At 46.0% G+C, this 23,965-nt stretch overlaps 2 long non-coding RNA genes across 2 annotated transcripts in view; one reads left to right on the top strand and one right to left on the bottom strand.

Annotated features, from left to right (window-relative positions):
* Positions 1-22,077, bottom strand: part of LOC131380708 (uncharacterized) — a 46,592-nt gene extending 24,515 nt beyond the window's left edge. Inside the window, exons 1-2 of the long non-coding RNA XR_009208812.1 lie at positions 21,939-22,077; positions 16,002-16,054 (exon numbers count right to left, since the gene is read on the bottom strand). This is a non-coding gene — a long non-coding RNA (uncharacterized LOC131380708). The remainder of the gene's footprint in view (positions 1-16,001; positions 16,055-21,938) is intronic.
* Positions 22,078-22,987: 910 nt separating this feature from the next.
* Positions 22,988-23,965, top strand: part of LOC131380711 (uncharacterized) — a 4,390-nt gene continuing 3,412 nt past the window's right edge. Inside the window, exon 1 of the long non-coding RNA XR_009208816.1 lies at positions 22,988-23,101. This is a non-coding gene — a long non-coding RNA (uncharacterized LOC131380711). The remainder of the gene's footprint in view (positions 23,102-23,965) is intronic.

Here is a 23,965-nt window from a genome sequence, read left to right as displayed (position 1 = left end):
CAACACCACATGGAAGCTGCCAAGGCTTGAGGCTTCCACCCTCTGAAGCCACAGCCAAAGCTGTACACTGGCCCCTTTCAGCCATGGCTAGAGCAGCTGAGACACAGGACACCAACTCCTTAGGCTGCACACAGCATGGGGACCCTGGGCCCTGGGCCACAAAACCACTTTTTCTTTTCTTTTTTTTTGAGATGAAGTCTCACTCTTGTCACCCAGGATGGAGTGCAATGGCATGATCTTGGCTCACTGCAACCTCCACTGCCTCCTGGGTTCAAGTAATTCTCCTGCGTCAGCCTCCTGAGTAGCTGAAATTACAGGCGACTGCCACCAAGCCTGGCTAGTTTTTGTATTTTTAGTAGAGATGGGATTTCACCATATTGGCCAGGCTGGTCTCAAACTCCTGACTTCAGGTGATCCACCCACCCCAGCCTCCCCCTCCCTGGGATTACAGGCATGAGCCACCATGTCTAGCAAAACCACCTTTTCTTCCTGGGCCTCTGGGCCTATGATGGGAGGAGCTGCTGTGAAAGTCTCTGACATGGCCTAGAGATGTTTTCTCCATGGTCTTGGGGACTGACATTAGGCTTCTTGCTACTTATGCAAATTTCTGCAGCTGGCTTGAATTTCTCCTCAAAAAATGGGGTTTTCTTTCCTACTGCATCATCAGGCTGCAAATTTTCTGAACTTTTATATTCTGTTTCCCTTTTAAAACAGAGTGCTTTTAAAAGTACCCAAGTCACCTCTTGAATGCTTTTCTGCTTAGAAATTTCTTCCACCAGATACCTTAAATCATCTCTCTCAAGTTCAAAGTTCCACAAATCTCTAGGGCACGGCAAAATGCCACCAGTCCCTTTGCTAAAACATAAGGCTCACCTTTGCTCCAGTTCCAAGTTTCTCATCTCCATCTGAGACCACCTCAGCTGGGATCTTTTTTTTTTTTTTCCTTTGAGATGGAGTCTCGTTTTGTTGCCAGGCTAGAGTACAGTGGCACAACCTTGGCTCACTGCAACCTCCGCCTCCCGGGTTCAAGCAATTCTCCTACCTCGGCCTCCCAAGTAGCTGGGACTACAGGCATGCGCCACCACACCCAGCTGATTTTTGTATTTTTAGTAGAGACAGGGTTTCACCATATTGGCCAGGATAGTCTTGATCTCTTGACCTTGTGATCCGCCCACCTCAGCCTCTCAAAGTGCTGGGATTACAGGCATGAGCCACTATGCCCAGCCCTCTCAGCTGGGATCTTATTGTTCATATCACTATCAGCACTTTTGTCAAAGCCATCCAACACATTTTTAGGAGGTTCCAAACTTTCCCACATTTTCCTGTCTTCTTCTGAGCCCTCCAAACTGTTCCAACCTTTGCCTGTTACTCAGTTCCAAAATCGCTTCCACATTTTCGGGTATTTTTTCAGCAAGGTCCCAGCCTACTGGTACCAATTTACTGTATTAGTCTGTTTTCACACTGCTGATAAAGACATACCCAGGACAGGGAAGAAAAAGCGGTTTAATTGGACTTACAGTTCCACATGGCTGGGGAGGCATCAGAAGCATGGCGGTAGGCAAAAGGCACTTCTTACATCACAGCAGCAAGAGAAAATGAGAAAGAAGCAAAGCAGAAACCACTAATAAACCCATCAGATCTTGTGAGACTTATTCAATATCACGAGAATACCACAGGAAAAAAACAGACCCCATGATTCAATAATCTCCCCCTGGGTCCCTCCCATAACACATGGGAATTCTGGGAGACACAATTCAAATTGAGATCTGAATGGAGACTCAGCCCAACAGTATCACTGTCTCTACTAAAAATACAAAAATTAGCAGGGCATGGTGGCGCCCACCTGTAGTCCCAGCTACTTGGGACTGAGGCAGGAGAATTGCTTGAACCTAGGAGACAAAGGTTGCTGGAAGCCGAGATCACACCACTGCACTCCAGCCTGGAAAACAGAAAAAAATAAATAGGAAAAAAGAAATACGATGCATCATATAACAGAACTAAAGACAAAAACCACATCATCAGCCAGGTGCAGTGGCTCACGCCTGTAATCCCAACACTTGGGAGGTCAAGCCAGGTGGATTGCCTGAGGTCGAGAGTTCGAGACCAGCCTGACCAACATGGAGAAACCCCCTCTCTACTAAAAATACAAAATTAGCCAGTCAAGGTGGCACATGCCTGTAATCTCAGCTACTCAAGAGGCTGAGGAAGAAGAATCACTTGAACCCGGGAAGCGGAGGTTGCGGTGAGCTGAGATCACGCCATTGCACTCCAGCCTGGGCAACAACAGAGAAACTCCATCTCAAAAACCAACCAACCCACCAACCAACCAACAAACAAAAAGGAACAAAACCACATGATCACTTCAATAGATGCAGAAAAACCTTTTAATACAGTTCAACATCCATTCATGTTAAAAACTCTCAATAGGCCGGGCATGGTGGCTCACACCTGTAATCCCAGCACTTCGGGAAGCTGAGGTAGGCAGATCACTTGAGGTCAGGAGTTCAAGACCAGCCTGGACAACATGGTGAAAACCCATCTCTACTAAAAATACAAAAAATTAGCCAGGCGTGGTAGCACATGCCTATAGTCTCAGCTACTCGGGAGGCTGAGGTGGGAGAATCTCTTGAGCCCGGTAGGTGGAGGCTGCACTGAGATCATGCCATTGCACTCCAGCCTAGGTGCTGGAGAGACAAAGTGAGACTCCATCTGGAGAAAAACAAAAAACAAACAAACAAAAACACACAAACAAAAAAAAAACCCTCTCAATAAACAAGGTATTGAAAAAATATATCTCAAAATACTAAGAGACATCTATGACAAACCCACAGCCAACATTATACTGAATGGGCAAAAACTGGAAGCATTCTCATTGAAAACTAAAACTAGGCCGGGTGCTTGGCTCACATCTGTAATCCCACCACTTTGGGAGGCCAAAGTGGGCAGATCACCTGAGGTCAGGGGTTCAAGACCAGCCTGGCCAACATGGTGAAACCACATCTCTACTAAAAATACAAAAATTAGCCAGGCGTGTGGTGGGAGCCTGTAATCCCAGCTGCTCGGGAGGCTGAGGCAGGGAGAATTGCTTGAACCTGGGAGGCAGAGGTTCCAGTGAGCCAAGATCGCACCACTGCACTACAGCCTGGGTGATACAGTGAGACTCTCTCTCAAAAAACCAAACAAAAACTAAAACTAGACAAGGATGCCCTCTTTCATCAGTCCTATTCAACATAATATTGGAACTTCTGGTCTGGGTAACAAGAAAAGAGAAAGAAATAAAGGGCATCTAGGCTGAGTGTGGTGGCTCACACCTGTAATCCCAGCACTTTGGGAGGCTGAGGTGGTGGATCACCTCAGGTTGGGAGTTCGAAACCAGCCTGACCAAGATGAAGAAACCCGTCTCTACTAAAAATACAAAATTAGCCAGGCGTGGTGGCGCATGCCTGTAATCCCAGCTACTTGGGAGGCTGAGGCAGGAGAATTGCTTGAACCTCAGAGGTGGAGGCTGCGGTGAGCCGAGATCATGCCATTGCACTCCAGCCTGAGCAACAAGAGCGAACTCCATCTCAAAAAAAAAGAAAAGACAAGAAAAAAAGGGTATTCAAATAGAAAAAGAGGAAATCAAACTATCCCTGTTTGCAGATAACATAATCTTATATTGAGAACATGCCATAATCTCAGCCCATAAACTCCTTAAGCTGATAAACAACTTCAGCAAAGTCTCAGAATACAAAGTCAATGTGCAAAAATTACTAGCATTTCTTTTTTTCTTTTTTTTCTTTGAGACGGAGTCTTCCTCTGTCTCCCAGGCTGGAGTGCAGTGGTGCGATCTCGACTCACTGCAACCTCTGCCTCCCAGGTTCAAGCAATTCTCCTGCTTCAGCCTTCCGAGTACCTGGGATTATAGGCACCTGCCACCACGCCTGGCTAATTTTTGTAATTTTAGTAGAGACAAGGTTTCACCATGTTGGCCAGGCTGGTCTCGAACACCTAATCTCAGGTGATCCACCCGCCTGGGTCTCCCAAAGTGCTGGGATTATAAGTGTGAGCCTCCGCACCCAGCCAAAAATTACTAGCATTTTTATACATTAACAACAGTCAAGCTGAGAGCCAAATCACGAACAAACTCACATTCACAGTTGCCACAAAAAAGATAAAATGCCTAGGAACACAGCTAACAAGGGAAGTGAAAGATCTCTACAAGGAGAACTACAAACCACTGCTCAAAGGTATCAGAAATGACACAAACAAATGGAAAAACTTTTCATGCTCACGAATAAAAAGAATCCATATCATTAAAATGGCCATACTGCCCAAAGCAGTATGCTTTTCCCAAAGATTCAATGCTTTTCCCATTAAACAAGCATGGACATTCTCACAGAATTAGAAAAAAATTATTTTAAAATTCATATGAAACCAAAAAAGACCCCGAATAGGCACGACAATCCTAAACACAAATAATAGCAAAGCTGGAGGCATCACACTACCCAACTTTCAACTATACTACAGGGCTACAGAAACTAAAACAGCATGGTACTGGTACAAGAACAGAAACAGACCAATGGAACAGAATAGAGGGCCAGAAATTAAGTTGCACACCTACAACCATCTGACCTTCAACAAAGCTGACAAAAGCAATGAGCAAAGAATTTTCTCTTCAATAAATAAGCTGGCTAGCCATTTGCAGAAAATTAAAACTGGATCCATGCCGGGCGCGGTGGCTCACGCTTGTAATCCCAGCACTTTGGGAGGCCGAGGCAGGCAGATCACGAGGTCAGGAGATCGAGACCACAGTGAAACCTCGTCTCTACTAAAAATACAAAAAAATTAGCCAGGCGTGGTGGCAGGCGCCTATAGTCCCAGCTACTCGGAGAGGCTGAGGCAGGAGAGTGGCGTGAACCCGGGAGGCGGAGCTTGCAGTGAGCCGAGACTGCGCCACTGCACTCCAGCCTGGGAGACACAGCGAGATTCCGTCTCAAAAAAAAAAAAAAAAAAAAAACTGGATCCCTTCCTTACACCCTATACAAAAACTAACTCAAGATGAATTACAAACTTAAATGAAAAACCCAAAACTATAAAAAGCCCTGAAAGACAACCTAGGCAATACCATTCAGGACATAGGCACAGGCAAAGACTTCATTACAAAGATGCCAAAGCAATCACAATAAATAAATAAATAAATAAATAAATAAATAAATAAATAAATAAAATCTAATTTAAAGAGCTTCTGCAAAGCAAAAGAAACTATGAACAGAGTAAACAGAACCTACAGTATGGGAGAAAATTTTTGCAAACTATGCATCTGTCAAAGGTCTAATATCCAGCAGCTAGAAGAAACTTAAACAAATTTACAAGACATAAACAACTCCATTAAAAATTGGGTGGGGCCGGGCGCGGCGGCTCACGCCTGTAATCACAGCACTTTGGGAGGCCAAGGAGGGTGGATCATGAGGTCAGGAATTCCAGACCAGCCTGGCCACGACGGTGAAACTCCGTCTCTATTAAAACTACAAAAATTAGCTGGACGTGGTGGCAGGCGCCTGTAATCCCAACCACTCAGGAGGCTGAAGCAGAGAATTGCTTGAACCTGGGAGGCGGAGGTTGCAGTGAGCTGAGATCGTACCACTGCACTCCAGCCTGGGTGACAGAGTGAGACTCCGTCTCAAAAAAAAAAGAAAAAAAAATTGGGTAAAATAGGTCTGGATGCGGTGGCTCACATCAGTAATCATCACTTTTGGAGACAAAGGTGGGTGGATCACCTGAGGTCAGCAGTTCGAGACTAGCCTGGTCAACACAGCAAAACCCTATCTCTACTAAAAATACAAAAAAATAATTAGCCAAGCTTGATGGTGGGAGCCTGTAATCCCAGCTACTAGAGAGGCTGAGGCAGGAGAATCGCTTCAATCTGGGAGGTGGAAGTTGTAGCCAAGATCATGCCACCGCACTCCAGGCTCGGTGACAGAGCAAGACTCTGTCTATATTTAAAAAAAAAAAAAAAAAAAAAAAGCCAGGCATGGTGGCTCATGCTTGTAATCCCAGCACTTCGGGAGGCTGAGAAGGGCGGATCATTTGAGGTCAGGAGTTCGAGAACAGCCTGACCAACATGGTGAAACCCCGTGTCTACTTAAAAAAAAAAGAAACAAACAATCAAACAACACAAAAAAAAGGTGGGTAAAGGACATGAACTTTTAAAAGGACATGAGCCTTTAAAAAGACTTACGTGTGGTCAAAATCATCTGAAAGAAAGCTCAACATCACCGATTAGAGAAATGCAAATCAAAACCACAATGAGATACCATCTCACCTTAGTCAGAATGGCTATTTTAAAAAAGTTAAATAATAACAGATACTGACGAGGTTGTGGAGGAAAGAAATGCTTATACTCTGTTGGTGGGAGTGTAAATTAGTTCAGCTAAGGTTGAAGACAGTGTGGTGATTTTTTAAAGACCTTAAGAAAGAAATAACATTTGACCAGTAATTTCATTACTGGGTATATAGCTAAAAGAATATAAATTCTCCTATTATAAACACACATTCACGTGTATGTTCACTGCAGCACTATTCACCATAGCAAAGACATGAAATCAACTGAAATGTCCATTAATGATAGACTGGATAAAGAAAAATGTGGTACATACACACCATGGAATACTATGCAGCCATAAAAAAGAATAAGATCATGTCCTTCACAGGCATGTGGACAGAGCTGGAGGTCATTATCCCTAGCAAACTAACACAGGAATAGAAAACCAAATACTGCATGTTCTCATTTATAAGTGGGAGGTAAATAATCAGAACACATGGACACACAGAGGGGAACAGCACACACTGGGGCCTTTCAGAGGGTGGAAGGTTGGAGGAGGAAAAGGATCAAGAAAAATAACTAATGGGTACTAGGCTTAATCTTACAACAAACCCGTATGACACGTGCTTACCAATGCAACAAACGTACACTTGTACCCCTGAACTTAAGTTTTTTTAAAAGACCTATTTGTACGTTTTAAAGAAGAATCGGCCAGTATTTTCAAAGATGGTTTTGTTTATAAAATGTAATCTGCCACTTGTCTAGGAAATACTTTTTATATATATTTTTAAAAAGCACAAAGCTGAAGGCATCACAATATCTGACTTCAAAATTAGCTACACAGCTATTATAACCAAAACAGCATTGTACTCACATAAAAACAAACACATAGATCAATGTGCCCAATAAGCTCAGAAACAAATTTATGCACCTAAAGCCAACTAGTTTTTAACAATGGTAGTGAGAACACACTTTGGGGAAAAGACAATCTCTTCAACAAATGGCAGGGAAAATCAAATATCCATACACAGAAGAATATAACCAGATCCCTACCCCTCATTATATACAAAAATCAACTCAAGATGAATCAAAGACTCAAATGTAATACCACAAACTATGAAACTACTAAACAGAAACATAGAAAAAATGTCTTAAAACATTAGACTGGGAAATAATTTTTTAAAATAAGACTTCAGAAGCATAGGAAACAAAATCAAAAATGAGCAAATGAGATTACATCAAGCTAAAATGCTTTTGCATATAAAAGGAAACAACTATGAGGGTGAAGAGACAATCTATAAAATGAAGGAAAATAATGTACAAACTATACATACAAGGAGTTAATATTCAAAATTATCTTAAAAACTGTGGAATTCTAAAATAAAACATAATCTATTAAAAATATGTAGATCTTAACAGGCATTTCTCAAAAAAAGACATATGAATGGCTAACAGGTACATAAAAAGATGCTGAACATAAACTAATCACCAGGTAAATGCAAACCCAAACTACAATAATATACAACCTAACTCCTATTAGAATGGCTATAATTAAAAAAAAAAAAACAAGCACTAATGAGGATGTAATAAAGAGGAAACACATATACACTGTTGGCGGGAGTGTAAATATTTATGGCCATTATAGAAAATAGTATGGAGGTTCCTCAAATAATTAAAAATACAGCTACTATATGACCCAGTAATGTTACTACTAGGTATATATCTTTTTTCTTTCTTTGAGACAGAGTCTCGCTGTGTCCCTCTGGCTGGAGTGAAGTGGCACAATCTCGGCTCACTGCAACCTCCCCCTCCCCGGTTCAAGCGGTTCTCCTGCCTCAGCCTCCCAAGTAGCTGGGACTATAGGCATGCGCCACCATGCCTGGCTAATTTTTGTATTTTCAGTAGAGTCAGGTTGTCACCGTATTGGCTGGGCTGGTCTCGAACTCCTGACCTCATGATCAGCCAGCCTCAGCCTCCCAAAGTGCTGTAATTACAGATGTGAGCCACCGTGCTTGGCCACTACTGCCTACATATCTAAAAAAAAAAGAAAATCCATGTTTCAAAAAGATATGTGCATTCCCATGGCTATTGCAGCACTATTTATAAAAGCTAAGATATAGAATCAATTCAAATGTATAGCAACAGATAAATGAATAAAGAAAAAAGTCCGGGTCCGGTGGCTCACACCTGTAATCCCAGCACTTTGGAAGGCTGAGGTGGGCAGATGACCTGATGTCAGGAGTTCGAGACCAGCCTGACCAACGTGTAGAAACCCCGTCCCACTAAAAACACAAAATTAGTCGGGCGTGGTGGCACATGCCTGTAATCCCAGCTACTTGGGAAGCTGATGCAGGAGAATCGCCTGAACCCAGGAGGCGGAGGTTGCAGTGAGCCAAGATCACGCCATTGCACTCCAGCCTGGGTAACAAGAGAGAGATTTTGTCTCAAAAAAAGAAACAAATAAAGAAAATGTGGTATACATACACAATACAATACTACTTAGCTATTAAAAAAAATTATGCCAGGTGCTGTGGCTCATGCCTGTAATCCCAACGCTTTGGGAGGCTGAGGTGGGTGGACTGCCTGAGCTCAGGAGTTTGCAACCAGCCTGGGCAACACAGTGAAACCCTGTCTCTACTAAAATACAAAAAATTAGCTGGGCATGGAGGCGGGCGCCTGTAATCCCAGCTACTCGGGAGGCTGAGGCAGGAGAATTGCTTGAACCTGGGAGGCAGAGGTTGCAGTGAGCCAAGATCGTACCACTGCACTCCAGCCTGGGCGACAGAGCAAGACTCCATCTCAAAAAAAAAAAAAAAATCTGCTATTTGCAACATGGGTGGACCAAGAGGATACCATGTTAAGTGAAATGTCATATACAGAAGACAAATACTTCATGATCTCATAATTTTACTCATACAAGGACTCTGAAAAAAAGGGTTTATAGAAGCAAAGAATACAACAGGTGTCACCAGAGACTAAAGTGGGAGGATGGGAAGAGGTTACTTAACAAATATTAAGTTACAATTAGAGAAGAAGAGTAAGTTCTGGTTTTCTATTACACAGTAGGATGAAAATGATGAATAAAAAAGTGCTGCATATTACAAAATAGTTAGCAAAGGCCAGGTGTGGTGGCACATGACTGTAATTCCTACTGTGTGAAAGACTGAGACAAGAGAATTACTTGAAGTCAGAAGTTCAAGGCCAGCCTGAACAACATGAGACCTCATCTCTACAAAAAGTAAATAGACATGGCATGGTGGCATATTTTTGTAGCCCCAGCTACTAGGGAAGCTGAGGTTGAAAGATAGCCTGCGAGTTTGGGGTTACAGTGAGCTATGATTGCACCACTGCACTCTAGTCTGGGTGACAGAACAAGAGTCTGTCTATAAACAAATAAATAAAAGATAAGGCTGGGCGTGTTGGCTCCAGACTGAAATCCCAGCACTTTGGGAGGCCGAGGTGGGTGAATCACTTGAACCCAGAAATTCAAGTCCAGTCTGGCCAATGTGGCAAAATCCCATCTCCACTGAAAATACAAAAATTAGCCAGGCGCAGTGGCTCACAGCTGTAGACCCAGCACTTTGGGAGGCCGAGGCGGGCAGATCACCTGGGGTCAGGAATTTGAGACCAGCCTGGCCAACATGGTGAAACCCTATCTCTACTAAAACTACAAAGATTAGGTGGGTGTGGTGGCTCACCCCTGTAATCCCAGCTACTCAGGAGGCTGAGGCAGGAGAATCACTTGAACCCAGGAGGCGGAGGTTGCAGTGAGCTAAGATAGCACCATTGCACTCCAGCCTGGGCGACTAAGCGAGACTACGTCTCAAAAAAAAAGAAAAAGAAAAAAAAAAACCCAGAAACAAAAATTAGCTAGGAGTGGTGGCAAACGCCTGTAATCCAAGCTACTCAGGAGGTTGAGGCATGAGAATCACTTGAACCCAGGAGGCAGAGTTTGCAGTGAGCCGAGATCGCACTACTGCCCTCCAGCCTCGGCAACAAAGTGAGACTCTCAAAAAAAAAAAAAAAAAGAAAAAAAAAAAGAGGTCTGGAGCGGTGGCTCACGCCTGTAATCCCAGCACTTTGGGAGTCGGAAGCGGCTGGATCACCTGAGGTCAGGAGTTCAAGAGCAGTCTGGCCAACATGGCGAAACACCCTATCTACTAAAAATTCAAAACTTAGCCAGGAGTGGTGGCATGCGCCTGTAATCCCAGCTACTTGGGAGGCAGAGGTTGCAGTGAGCCGAGATTGTGCCACTGCACTCTAGCCTGGACGACAGAGCAAGACTCCATCTCAAAAAAAAAGAAAAAAGAAAAAAAGAAATGAACTAAGGCTTTAACATAAAATCTATAACTGTAAAACTCCTAGAACAATACAGAAGGAGGAAGCTTCACGACAATGGGTTTGGCAATGATTTGGGGAACACAACATCAAAAGATCAGGCAATAAAAGTAAGAGCATAGCCAGGCACAGTGGTTCACATCTGTAATCCCAGCACTTTGGGAGGCCAAGGCAGGTGGATCACTTGAGGCCAGGAATTCGAGACCAGCCTGGGCAACATGGTGAAACCCCGTCTCTACTAAAAATAAAAAACTTAGCCGGGCATGGTGGTGCGCACCTACAATCCCAGCTACTCAGGAGGCTGAGGTAGAGAATCACTTGAAGTCGGAAGGCGAAGGTTGCAGTGAGCCGAGATCACGCCACTGCACCCCAGCCTGGGTGGCAGAGTGAGACTGTCTCAAAACTAAAAAAAAAAAAAAGTAAGAGTATATACATGAAACTAAATCAGTGTATTCAAAATATCCCATAGTCAAGGCAAAACATGGAATAGATACGTGTACATTGCAGTATGCCTCACAAAAGATAATACCTGGAAACAAATATCCCTTTACAAATGAGTAGATTAAACAAATGTGGCACATATATACAATAGGATATTATTTCAGTCTTTTGAAATAGGGTCATCTCAGCCTGACCAACATGGTGAAACTCCATCTCTACTAAAAATACAAAAATTAGCTGGGCATCGTGGTGCGTGCCTGTAATCCCAGCTACTCAGGAGGCTGAGGCAGGAGAATTGCTTGAACGCAGGAAGCAGAGGTTGCAGTTAGCCGAGATGGTGCCACTGCACTCCAGCCTGGGGGATACAGCGAGACTTCGACTCCGAATAAATAAATAAATAAAATAGAGACATCTCGACAAATACTACGATAATGATAAATCTTTATGATACTATGTCAAGTAAAATAAAACAGTCAAAAAAAGAGACACTGTATAATCACACTTACATAAAATACTTAGTCAAGTCATGAAGAAAGAAAGTAAAATGGGGTTCTTCAGGAGCTAGAGAGAGGTGGAAAGGACAATTGGTTGTTTAATGAGTATTTGCTTTTACTTTTGTAAGACAAAAATCATCTCTAACCTCCTAGAAAACAACAGGACTGCACCTAACACTTCTAAACTGTACACCTAATAATGTTTGAAATGACTATTGTAATGTTTTTAACTACAATTTAAAATTTAAGAATACCTATAAAAAAGTTACAAAATTTAAAAAAATTAACTTCAAATAACAAGTGTTCTTCTCACAAAATTATATATATTCAAACTATAAGTAGATTGTGAATTTAAGATTATTTCCTTGACTACTCACCTAGACAAAATAAAGTAATAGGCTGGGCGCGGTGGCTACGCCTGTAATCCCAGCACTTTGGGAGGCCAAGGCGGGCGGATCACCTGAGGTCAGGAGTTTGAGGCCAGCCTGACCAACATGGAGAAACCCTCATCTCCACTAGAAACACAAAACAAGCTGGGCTTGGTGGCGCATACCTGTAATCCCAGCTACTGAGGGGGCTGAGGCAGGAGAATCACTTGCACCTGGGAGGCAGAGGTTGCAGTGAGCCAAGGTCGCACCGCTGCGCTCTACCCTGGGCAACAAGAGCAAAACTCTGCCTTAAAACAATATAAAATAATAATTGAAAACCCAGAAAAAATTGTGTCATAAACAAAACAGGGACAACATTGATTAAAAATACATAGATAGGGCCGAGTACAGTGGCTCACACCTGTAATCCCAGCACTTTGGGAGGCTGAGGAGGGCAGATCACCTGAGGTCAGGAATTCGAGATTAGCCTGGCCAACGTGGTGAAATCCCCATCTCTACTAAAAATACAGAAATTAGCCAGGCATGATGGCACATGCCTGTAATCCCAGCTACTCAGGAGGCTGAGGCAGGAGAATTGCTTGAACCCAGGAGGCGGAGGTTGCAGTGAGCCGAGATCGTGCCATTACACTCCAGCCTGGGCACAAGAACAAAACTCCGTCTCAAAAAAACAAAAAAGATAATTGTCTTAAATTGCAGAGTTGAAAATTATTCTTCAGACTGAAGGGGTGGCCTGCCCCTCCACACCTGTGGGTGTTTCTCGTCGGGTGGGACAAGAGACTGAGAAAAGAAAGAGACACAGAGACAAAGTATAGAGAAAGAAAAGTGGGCCCAGGGGACCAGCGCTCAGCATATGGAGGACCCACGCCGGCTACCATCTCGGAGAGGGGGATGTAGCAGGACAATAGGGTAATAGTAGGGAGAGGGTCAGCAGGAAAACATGTGAACAAATGTCTCTGTGTCATAAACAAGGTTAGAAAAGGTGCTGTGCTTTGATGTGCACATACATAAACATCTCTTGTGCATTAAAGAGCAGTATTGCCGCCAGCATGTCTCACCTCCAGCCTTAAGGCGGTTTTCTCCTATCTCAGTAGATGGAACATACAATCAGGTTTTACACTGAGATATTCCATTGCCCAGGGAATAATATAAATCATTCTCCAGGGATAATATAAATCATTCTACTATATTCTACTATAAAGACACATGCCTGGAGACAGATGGCTTCCTCTTATCTCAACTGCAAAAGGCCTTCCTCTTTTACTAATCCTCCTCAGCACAGACCCTTTACCCATATTGGGCTGGGGGATGGTCAGGTCTTTCCCTACCCATGAGGCCATATCTCAGACTATCACATGGGGAGAAACCTTGGACAATACCTGGCTTTCCTAGGCAGAGGTCCCTGCAGCCTCCTGCAGTGTATTGTGTCCCTGGGTACTTGAGATTAGAGTGGTCATGACTTTTAACAAGCATACTGCCTTCAAGCACTTGTTTAACAAAGCACATCCTGCATAGCCCTAAATCCATTAAACCTTGAGTCGACACAGCATTTGTCTCTGTGAGCACAGGGTTGCGGGTAGGGTTACAGATTAACAGCATCTCAAGGTAGAATTTTTCTTAGTTCAGAACAAAATGGAGTCTCTTATGCCTACTTCTTTCTACACAGACACAGTAACAGTCTGATCTCTTTCTTTTCCCCACACAGACTGGGTATGGTGGCTCACGCCTGTAATCCCAGCACTTTGGGAGGCCGAAGCGGTCAGATCACTTGACATCAGGAGTTCAAGACCAGCCTGGCCAACATGGTGAAGCCCTATCTCTACTAAAAATACAAAAATTAGCTGGGTGTGTTGGCTGGCACATGCCTATAATCCCAGCTACTCAGAAGTCTAAGGCAGAAGGATTGCTTTAACCCAGGAGTTGGAGGTTGCAGTAAGTCAAGACACTGCTACTGCACTCCAGCCTGGGTGACAGAGATTCCATCTCAAAAAAAAAAAAAAAGCTCTTAGGGAATTATGGGAAAAGCTACCTAAATTTTTAAAAAACCTACGCCTGTAATCCCAGCACATTGGGAGGCCAAGGCGGGCAGATCACCTGAGGTCAGGATTTTGAGACACATTTTTATCTATGCACATTTTTTACATAGGTGTGTTATGGGGGTTTGTTGTGAAGATTATTTCATCACCCAGGTATGAAACCTAGTACTCATTAGTTACTTTTTTTGATCCTCTCCCTCCTCCTTCTATTAGACCCTGGTATGGATTGTTCCCCTCTGTATCCATGTGTTCCCATCATTCAACTTTCACTTTTAAGTGAGAATATGTGGTATTTAGTTTTCTGTTCCTGTGTTACTTTGCTAAGGATAACGGCCTACAGCTCCATCCACATTCCTGTGAAAGATATGATCTTATTTTTTTTATGGCTGCACAATATCCCATGGTGTATATGTACCACATTTTCTTTATTCAGTCTATCATTGATAGGCATTCAGGTTGACTCCATGTTTTTGCTATTGTGAATTGTGCTGCAATGAATATACACATGCATGTGTCTTTATAGTAGAATGATTTATATTATTTTGGGTATATACCCAATGATTGGATTGCTAGGTTGAATGGTATTGCTTTCTCTAGGTCTCTGAGGAATGGCCACACTGTCGACAATAGGTGAACTAATTTAAACTCCCACCAATGGTGCCTAAGCATTCCTTTGACAAAAAAAAACTTAATGTTCTAAGAAGTTAGCTTTTTAGACAAATGGTATACCAGGAGACTGTCCTCAGGCCCAGGCCACCCAGTTGCTCCTCTGAGAGGCTATACTCCCATTCCTCAGGCTGTCCTCTAAGAAATGACCCAGGGGATGATATCCATTAGACATTCCAAGAGATATGGTCACTACAGACATCTTGGGTTATCCCAGACAGTTCTGAAACTCATGACCAAGAAAAGACCGGAGGGCTGCTGTAAAGGGCCCTGGTATTTCTCCAAAGCAAAACTTCAACCCAAAGACGTACTAATAAGGTGTGTGTGCCTAGGGAAGATAAAAGTGGGAGAGGCAGAGATAATTTTTATTTTGTACAGTGGAGTGTTAGAGGATTATTTTCTACTTTTTTCTCATGTGAAATGTTTACAGACAGAAAACAAATCTTTAAAAACCTGCCACCATCCACTGCTGTGTAAAATCATGATTAACAATCAAAATACTGTGTCTCTAATGTACAATAAAGGACAAGTAGTTGATAGTGTGGTAAACTGGAGAGGGGAAGTTGGTCTTATATCCCACATTTGAGAATGTAGGAACAAAAGTGGAAATTTATAATTTTACTGCAAGCCTGAGTTAGGCTAAGGGAAAAAAGTGGTGGATTAGAGCCCTGCTTGCCATACATTAGGAAGGCACACAGGGAAACGAGTCCTCCTGTGGAGTGTTAAAATAATTAAAGAGCAGGAAATTAGACTAAAGTGGCTCCAGTCCCCCGTGTTCATAAATTTAAAAAATCTAAAACCCAACTTGAATGCATTTCTTATAAATTAATATATTAGGCCAGGCGCGGTGGCTCAACCCTGTAATCCTGGCACTTTGGGAGGCTCGAGCCTGGGAGAGGGAGCTTACAGAAACCGAGGTCACACCACTGCACTTTACCTTAGCGACAGAGCGAGACTGTCTAAAAAGAAAAAAAAAAAAAAATTAACAGGAAAGCTTGGGAACCCCACGGGTCGCAGCTCCTCCCACGCACACACCGAGTCAGGATTCTACCCTGATGACCCACCCGGCATCCCTAAACACTCTGGGAAATACTCCGGGCTGCGGGCGCAGAGCTGCCCAAGGAGGTCCAGACAGGGCGCCCAGCAGGGACGAGGCGAGACGCTGGGGGTTCCGGCTGCGGGCTCAGCCGCCATCTTGCGGCCAGAGAGGCCTGGGGCGGAGCAGCGCCAGAGAGGACTGAGGTCGGCGGACCCGGGAGCGGACTGTGGGGAGGCCGGTCCTGCAGGTTTCACAGCCCGCCCTCCCCTCTCGGGATGCCCAACCCCGCATACGCACCACTTCCCAGCTTCCAGGATGCCCTGGCGTCTTAGCTGTGCGTCTCCCAGGACCTGCAGATCACAGGGCAACAGAGGCTGTGACAAAGTCGCCAGGCGGCGGTCGGGGTTCCGAGGTAGAGGACGCGGAACAGTGGAGACAGATGCCAAGCTCTGGCGGGAGCGAGACAAAGACCCCGCCAAATTCCGGAAGCCACGCCCTCCTCTCCAACTGCGCGCCTGATTGGGCGGTTCCTACACCAGTGCCACTGATTGGATGGAGCTCCAGGACCCACCTCCCAATCCCACCCTCCCCAGTATTAGTGCATTTTATGGACAGGGAAAGAGGCTCAAGCAGGAGGTGTCACTTGCCCAGGGAATTACTGCTAATTAACAAATGAGCTGAGGCGTCGGGGGGCGGTGGCTCACGCCTGTGATCCCAGCACTTTAAGAGGCAGAGGCGGGCGGATCACCTGAGGTCAGGAGTTCGACACCCTCCTGACCAACATAGCGAAACCCCGTCTCTAGTAAAAATACAAAAACTAGCCGGGAGTGGTGGTGGGCTCCTGTAATCCCAACTACTCGGGAGGCTGAGGAAGGAGAATCGCTTGAACCCGGGAGGCAGAAGTTGCAGTGAGCCAAGATCGCACCATTGCACTCCAGCCTGGGTGACAGAGCGAGACTCTGTCTCAAAAATAAATAAATAAAATAAAAATTTTCACCTAAGAGAAGTGGAGAATAAAAGAAGGATTTCACATCTAAAGCGTTTGTTTCCTTTATAAAACCACAGCCCCTTTTCATTTGAATTGTCCAAAGATGTCTGACAGCACTAATACACTTACAGAATGAACCAGGAACAATGGCCTTTCAGGTGATAAGGAGGCACAATGTTACCTAAACCCAATCTATTCTCAGCTTTACGTGGTAACCCCTCTCAAGAAGTACTGTTAGCTGTGTGAACCGTATTCATCGGACAAGGCCAGAGGAAAGCGTGTTTACGACAACACAACCAGGAGCCCGCAAATCAAACTGGGGGCGGGAAGCACGTAGGAGGCTTCCATAACCAAGACACTGGTGGCTATCCTTGGGTGTCACTTAAAACTTCAAGGTGGCCAGGCCCGGTGGCTCACACCTGTAATTCCAGCACTTTGGGAGGCTGAGGTGGGCGGGTCTTGAGGTCAAGAAATAGAGACCACACTGGCCAACATGGTGAAACCCCATCTCTACTAAAATTACAAAAAGTAGCCGGGTGTGGTGGCATGCGCCTGTAGTCTCAGCTACTAGGGAGGCTGATGCTGATGCAGGAGAATCGCTTGAAGCAGGCTGAGGTTGCAGGGAGCCGAGATCAGGCCACTGCCCTCCACTATGGTAACAGAGCAAGACTCTGTCTCAAAAAAACAAACAAACAAAAAAACAAACTTCAAGGTGAAGGGCATGTATTTTCCACTTGGCTCAGAGGAACTGACAGATATTAGAATTGAAATGTCTTTTTCTCTTCTTGCTTTCTTTCTTTCTTCCTTTTTTTTTTTTTTTTTTTGAGACAGAGCGAGACTCTGTCACTCAGGCTGGATGGAGTACAGTGGTGCCATCACGGCTCACTGCAACATGGGTCTCCCAGGTTCAAGCGATTCCCCTGCCTCAGCCTCCCGAGTAGCTGGGACTATAGGTGCGTGCCACAGCGCCTGGCTAATTTTTGTATTTTTAGTAGAGCTGGGGTTTTGCTGTCATGGGACAGGCTGGTCTCAGACTCCCGACCTCAAGTGATCCACCCGTCTCAGCCTCCCAAAGTGCTGGGATTACAGGTGTGAGCCACCGCGCCTGGCCTGTAATAGCTTTAAACTCTCCCTCTCATAGGGACAGGCCACCTCCACACACCCCTTCTTACTTCACAGGCTCTGTCCCTAAGGTTTACCTGGGGGACTGTCTTCCTCCCATCTCATTAGCTCTCCAAGAGAGTCCAGCTCACTCTGAAACTGACCCTAAGATGGCAATTTGTAGACACTCCTCTATTCTCACAGCACAGTGGGACTTATGGAGAGTTCTGCCCAATCCCCTTTCCTCAACTGACATGAAGGGGCAGGTGGCCAGCCAGATAGATGTTCAGTGACCTAACGGGTCCAGCATGCCCAGGGCCTAGCCCCACAGCCTAGCACCTCTCCCCCCACCTGGTCTTCCCTCCAGCCTTTTTTCTTCTGTCACCAATGACAGGTGATGTTTACCTGTGCCACACTCTCATGAGCCTAGAAACTGGCATTGGTTGGCCAGGTGCAGTGGCTCATACCTGTAATGCCAGCACTTTGGGAGGCCAAGGCGGTCGGATCACTTGAAGTCAGGAGTTCAAGGCAAGGCTGGTCAGTATGGTGAAACCCTGTCTCTACTAAAAATACAAGTATTAACCGGGCATGGTAGCGCGTGCCTTTAATTCCAACTACTCGGGAGGCTGAGGCACAAGAATTGCTCTAACCCAGGAGGGGAGGTTGCAATGAGCTGAAATCATGCCTCTGCACTCCAGACTGAGTGACAGAGTGAGACTCTGTCTCAAAAAAAAAAAAAAAAAAAAAAAAAAAAAAAAAAAAAAAACCTGGTGTGGGTAAACCCCAGCTGGGTGCCTGTAACTCCACTTTTACTTCCCACTCAAGTGGCATTATAAGCATAACCTTAAATGTGATCTAATTTATGCATATTCCTCTCTTAGTAACATTTCTGACAACAGCCCTCACAATCAAATGAGCCTGGATTACAGAACACATGTGTGTGTTTAAAGCCTGAGGCAGCAGGTTTTGTGTGTGTGTGTGATTCTCCTGCCTCAGCCTCCCAAGTAGCTGGGACTACAGGCACGCACCACCATGCCCAGCAAATTTTTGCATTTTTAGTAGAGATGGGGTTTCACCATGTTGGCCAGGATGGTCTCGATCTCTTGACTTCATGATCCCCCCGCCTGGACTTCCCAAAGTGCTGGGATTACAGGCATGAGCCACCATGTCCCGCCTATTATTCTTTTAGAGATATACTTTTATCTTTCTACTTTTTTTCCTTTTCGTTCTATTTTCATAATTTCTCCCTTTCTGTCTCTTTCTTACTGTCCTTCCCTTTTTATTCCTGTGTTTCTCTCTTCCTTTTTCTCTGTTTCTTTTTAACATTTCTTCCTTGTAGAACTTGGTCCCTAACTTCCTTCGTTCCCTCCTGTCTTCCTTCCTGCCTTTCTCTCTACATTCCTATCTTCCTCCCTTTTTTTCCTCCTTCTCTCCTGCCTTCCTTCCTTCCTACTACAGGAATGTGGCATCATGCCTGGCTAACTTTTAGTAGAGGCAGGGCCTCACTATGTTGTCAGGGCTGGTCTCAATCTCCTGGGCTCAAGTGATTCTCCCACCTCAGCCTCCCAAAGTGTTGGAATTACAGGCGTGAGCCACCATGCCCTGCCCTTTTTTATTTTCTTCTTTTTTCTTTGTATTCTTTTTTTTTTGCCCTCTTTCTTCTTTCCTTTTTCCTTCATTTCTTCCTTCATTTTCTTTTTGTGTCTCTCCACCCTTTTCCTTCCTTTTTCATCTTCCCTTTTTCTTTTCATTATTTTCTCTATTTTTCTTTTGATATTTCTTTCTCTTCATTTTTTTCTCTCTCTTCTCTTTCTTTTTTTTTCTGTTTTATTTCCTTCCTTCCGTCCGTCGTCTGTCCGTCTTTGTGTGGATTCTGGGACAGTCCCCTCATTCTGTATCTCCCTGTGTCCTAAACCACCCACTACCGAGTCCTGGTCGTTCTTTCTCCCGCTGAGATGCATCTCCAAACACCCACACCCACGGGTTATCTTTGACTGGACTCTGTCGTGGTCTATGCAGAGCCGCGTATCGGGGATCATTTCTGGGGTCGGGTGGATCCATTTCGTCCGCGAGTCGCCCTTGCCATCTCGATCTGTCTTGTTGACGTTAGCGCCTGTTGTCGGGCTCCACTGAGGCCACCTAAGTTCTCTAGTCCTCTGGAGCTCCAGCGGCAGCTGCCGAGGGAGGGACCGTCCCCGCTGTGAGCTGGGCGGAGCTCGGGAAGGCCCGCAGCCTTCAGCTGAACTGTGAACTGTGAACTTCAGCCTTCACTCTGAACGGGGCCAGAGATCTGGCGCGTCCCTTGTGAGTCGGAGGTCGGGCGTGCAGGGCTGTGGCTTGGGAGGCTGTCCCCGCTCTCCCAGCCCGAACCGAGTGTGGGGCTGCCCTGGCTGATCCCAAGCGCACAGCAACTGCCGAGGCCCGACCCGCGGGACCCACCACGCCTGACGCAGGGGGCCGGGGACGCCCACGCGGGTCTTGACTGTCTGAGGGGCCTGCCGAGTTTATTCCCACGTCCCCATGGAGAGTCAGGGGCCGTCCTGTGCCATCTTCTGAGGGCCTGGGAGGGGTGGGCTCGGGAGGGGTTCGCCCGAGGGCTTTCCCAGCGCCGAAAGGGACGGCGTGCTGCGCGGTGGGTGCCTCGGGTTGGGGGGCTCCCCCGCTTGGCCTCTTGCCCCTCTGGTTCCTGGCTCCTCCCCTCATTCCTGGGAGTGGGGGTGGTGGCAGCTCATTCCCCCGGCTCGGACAGGGCTGGGGGAGCATGATGTGGATGGCTGAGTCGCAGGTGTCCGGGGGTGTGGCCCGGCAGGCCCCATCCCAGGTATGGCGGTGAGGGCCCGGCGGTGGCCGTCTGGGTCCCGGTTCCCTCCCACCCCGCGGGTGGGGCGGTCACCGGGGCGGCAGTCCCTGCCCTTGAGCCCTTCCTCCTCTTTCCACCGCCCACATCGATCAGCAGACGGGGGTTGGGGGCGCGGTGGGAAGGAAGGTTGGCGACTTAGATGCCAGAAAAACAGCTTCAGGCCGCGAGCGCCACCCTCGGCCTGTAGGGTGGATCCGCTGGGCCCTTGCCTGCTGGCCTCTCGGTCCGGCCGCCGGGCCCACCACATGTCGGCCAGGAGTGTAGGACTTGGCCACCAGCTTGAAATGTTTAAGATGGACCAGATGGCTCTCGTCGGCTGCAGAACCGCTAAGATCCAGTAGAGGGTGCGATTACTGCTCACTGCGACCTCCACCTTCCCGGGCTCACCAAGGCAATCCTTTCATTTCGGCCTCCCGAGTATCTGAGGCTCTGGGGATCTGTCTGTTTTTGTTTTGTTTTTTGTTTTCCTAGCCCCACTTCAAGTTTGTTTCCACAGTACATTGAGTTGCTGTTTTTTGTTTGTTTTTTGAGACGTAGTTTTGCTCTTGTTACCCAGGCTGGAGTGCAATGGCGCGATCTCGGCTCACTGCAACCTCTGTCTTTTGGGTTCAAGCGGTTCTCAGGCCTCAGCGTCCCGAGTAGCTGGGATTACAGGCATGCGCCACCACGCCTGGCTAATTTTGTATTTTTAGTAGAGACGGGGTTTCTCCATGTTGGTCAGGCTGATGTATAACTCCCGACCTCAGGTGATCAGCCCGCGTTGGCCTCCCAAAGTGCTGGGATTACAGGCGTGAGCCACCGAGCCCGGCCGCTGTTTTATTTTTATTTATTTATTTATTTTTTTCTGTTTCTTTTCTCTCTCTCATGCTCCTTCCCGCACACTGAAGTTGCTGTTGTTTTAGATTTCTTTTTTCTTCTTCTTTTTTTTTTTTTCTTTTTGAGTGAGGCCTTGGCCCCCAAAGTGCTGGAATTACAGGCGTGAGCCACCGTGCCTGGCTCTATCTATCTATCTATCTATCTATCTATCTATCTATCTATCTATCTATCTATCTATCTATCTATCTATCTATCTATCTATCTATCTATCTATCTATCTATCTATCTATCATCTATCTATCTATCATTATCTATCTATCTATCTATCTATCTATCTATCTATCTATCATCTATCTATCATCTATCTGTTTTTTTTAGTAGAGACATGGTCTCAGTATGTTGTCCAGGCTCTGGTTATATATATTACTTTTTAAACTTTAATTATCATTTTTTAGTAAAGATGTCTCACCATGTAGCCCCCAGGGTAGTCTTGAACTCCTGGGCTCCAGGTATCCTCCCACCTTGGCCTCCCAATGTGCTGGGATTACAGGCATGAGCCACCGTGGATGGTCTGGTCATATTTTTGATGTGTTGCTTCTTCCCAGTCCAGATGCATAATCTCACCCTTGGACATTCCTGACAGTGTGATTATGACATATGACTTTACCCAGCACCAGAGTGAGTTGGTGCTCCAGCCCTGGCCCAGCCCACAGAAGAGACTGTGACATATCACTGGATCCAACACTGAGGTGATGTGATTATTCCACTGCCTTGGCACTGCACACAGGGGACATTGTGACATCACTGAGTCTTGTACTAAGGTGGTGTGAATCTTCTCTCCTGCCTTGGTTCTTCCACAGGGGGCATTGTGTCATATCGCTGGGCCCCACACATACCTTATGTGACTCACCTGCCTGTGCCCTGTGCATGTGGGTCATTGTGATATATTGCTGGGTCCAACACCCAGGTGATGTAACTCTACTGCCTAGGCCCTGCCTACAGAGGACATTGTGTCATATACCTGCACCCATCACAGGTAATGCGGCTCTCTTCTCCTGCCTGTCCTCTGATCACAGAAGGGATTGTGACATATCACTGGGCTCACACCTAGCTAACATGTCTCTCCTCCTTGTCCTAGGTTCTGCTCGCAGGGGATATTGTGACATGTCAGTGAGCCTACTACTAAGGTGACATTGTGTTTGTTTGTTTGTTTTGTATTTTTAGTAAAGATGGCGTTTCTCCATGTTGGTCAGGCTGGTCTCAAACACCCGACCTTAGGTGGTCCCGCCCCTCTTAGCCCACCAAAGTGCTGGGTTTACAGGTGTGAGCCACCGTACCCGGCCAGGTGACATTACTCTTCTGCCTTGGCACTGCCCTCAGAAGGCATGGTGGCATATTGCTGGGCCCAGAACCAATGTGATGTGAGTCTCCTGCCTGGACCCTGCTTACAAGGTGCATTGTGACATATCTCTGGGCCCTTTGACTATTTTATGTGTCTCTCCTCTCTTAGATGTTGCCCAAAAAGAGATTGTGACGTAACTTTGGGCCCAGCACCGAGGTGATGTCTCCCCTCTCCTGCCTGGGGCTTGCCCACTGGAGAGAGAGTGACTTATTGATGAGTTCAGCACACAGGTAATATGATTCTTATTCCGGCTCACAGAAGTCACTGTAACATAGACCTTGGCCCATCACTGAGATTATATGACTCTCTTTTTCCTGGGACCTGTCCACAGTGGGGAATGTGACATATTACTTGGCCCAGAACCTACATGATGTGACTGTCTTCTTATGCCTGGGCCCTGCCCACTGGGGTGATTTTGACATGTAGCTGGGCCCAGCCACAAGGTTATGTGACTCCACACTTCTTCCTGAACCCTACCACAGGGGGCATTGTGTCATATCTCTAAGACCCACAATTAGATGATATGACTCTTTTGTCTGGACCCTCGTCTCGGGGTATTGTAACATATTGCTGAGCCCAGCATCTAGGTGATGCGACTATTCTCTACTGTTTGGTCTCTACCCAAAAAGGGATGGTGTCGTATCACTCTGTCAAGAACCCAGATGAGGTGACTCTCCTCTCCAGCCTGGGACCTACATACATTGTGTATTGAGACATGTCACTGGCTTCAACACCTAGATAATGCAACTCTCCTGCGTGGGCCCCACCCATAGAGGTATTATAAAACATTTTTCCATTAATCACCTAGGTGATGTGACACTCCCACTCTGCCTGGGCCATGCCAAAAAAGTATTATTACTTTAGTAGAGACAAGGTCTCAGTGTGGTGCACTGAACCCAGCACCTAGGTGATGTGACTCTTCTCGTGCATGGGCCCTGCCAACTGGGGTGTTTGTTACATATAGCTGGACCCAGCGCCTGGGTTACATGATTTTCTTTCTTTTTTTTTTTTTTTCTTTTTGAGACGGAGTCTCGCTCTGTCGCCCAGGCTGGAGTGCAGTGGCGCAATCTCGGCTCACTGCAAGCTCCACCTCC

Source organism: Hylobates moloch, unplaced genomic scaffold (assembly GCF_009828535.3).
Source record: "Hylobates moloch isolate HMO894 unplaced genomic scaffold, HMol_V3 SCAFFOLD_12, whole genome shotgun sequence".
NCBI lineage: Eukaryota > Metazoa > Chordata > Mammalia > Primates > Hylobatidae > Hylobates > Hylobates moloch.
Note: the sequence above shows the minus strand (reverse complement) of the source record. Positions and strands in the feature narration are given on the sequence as shown.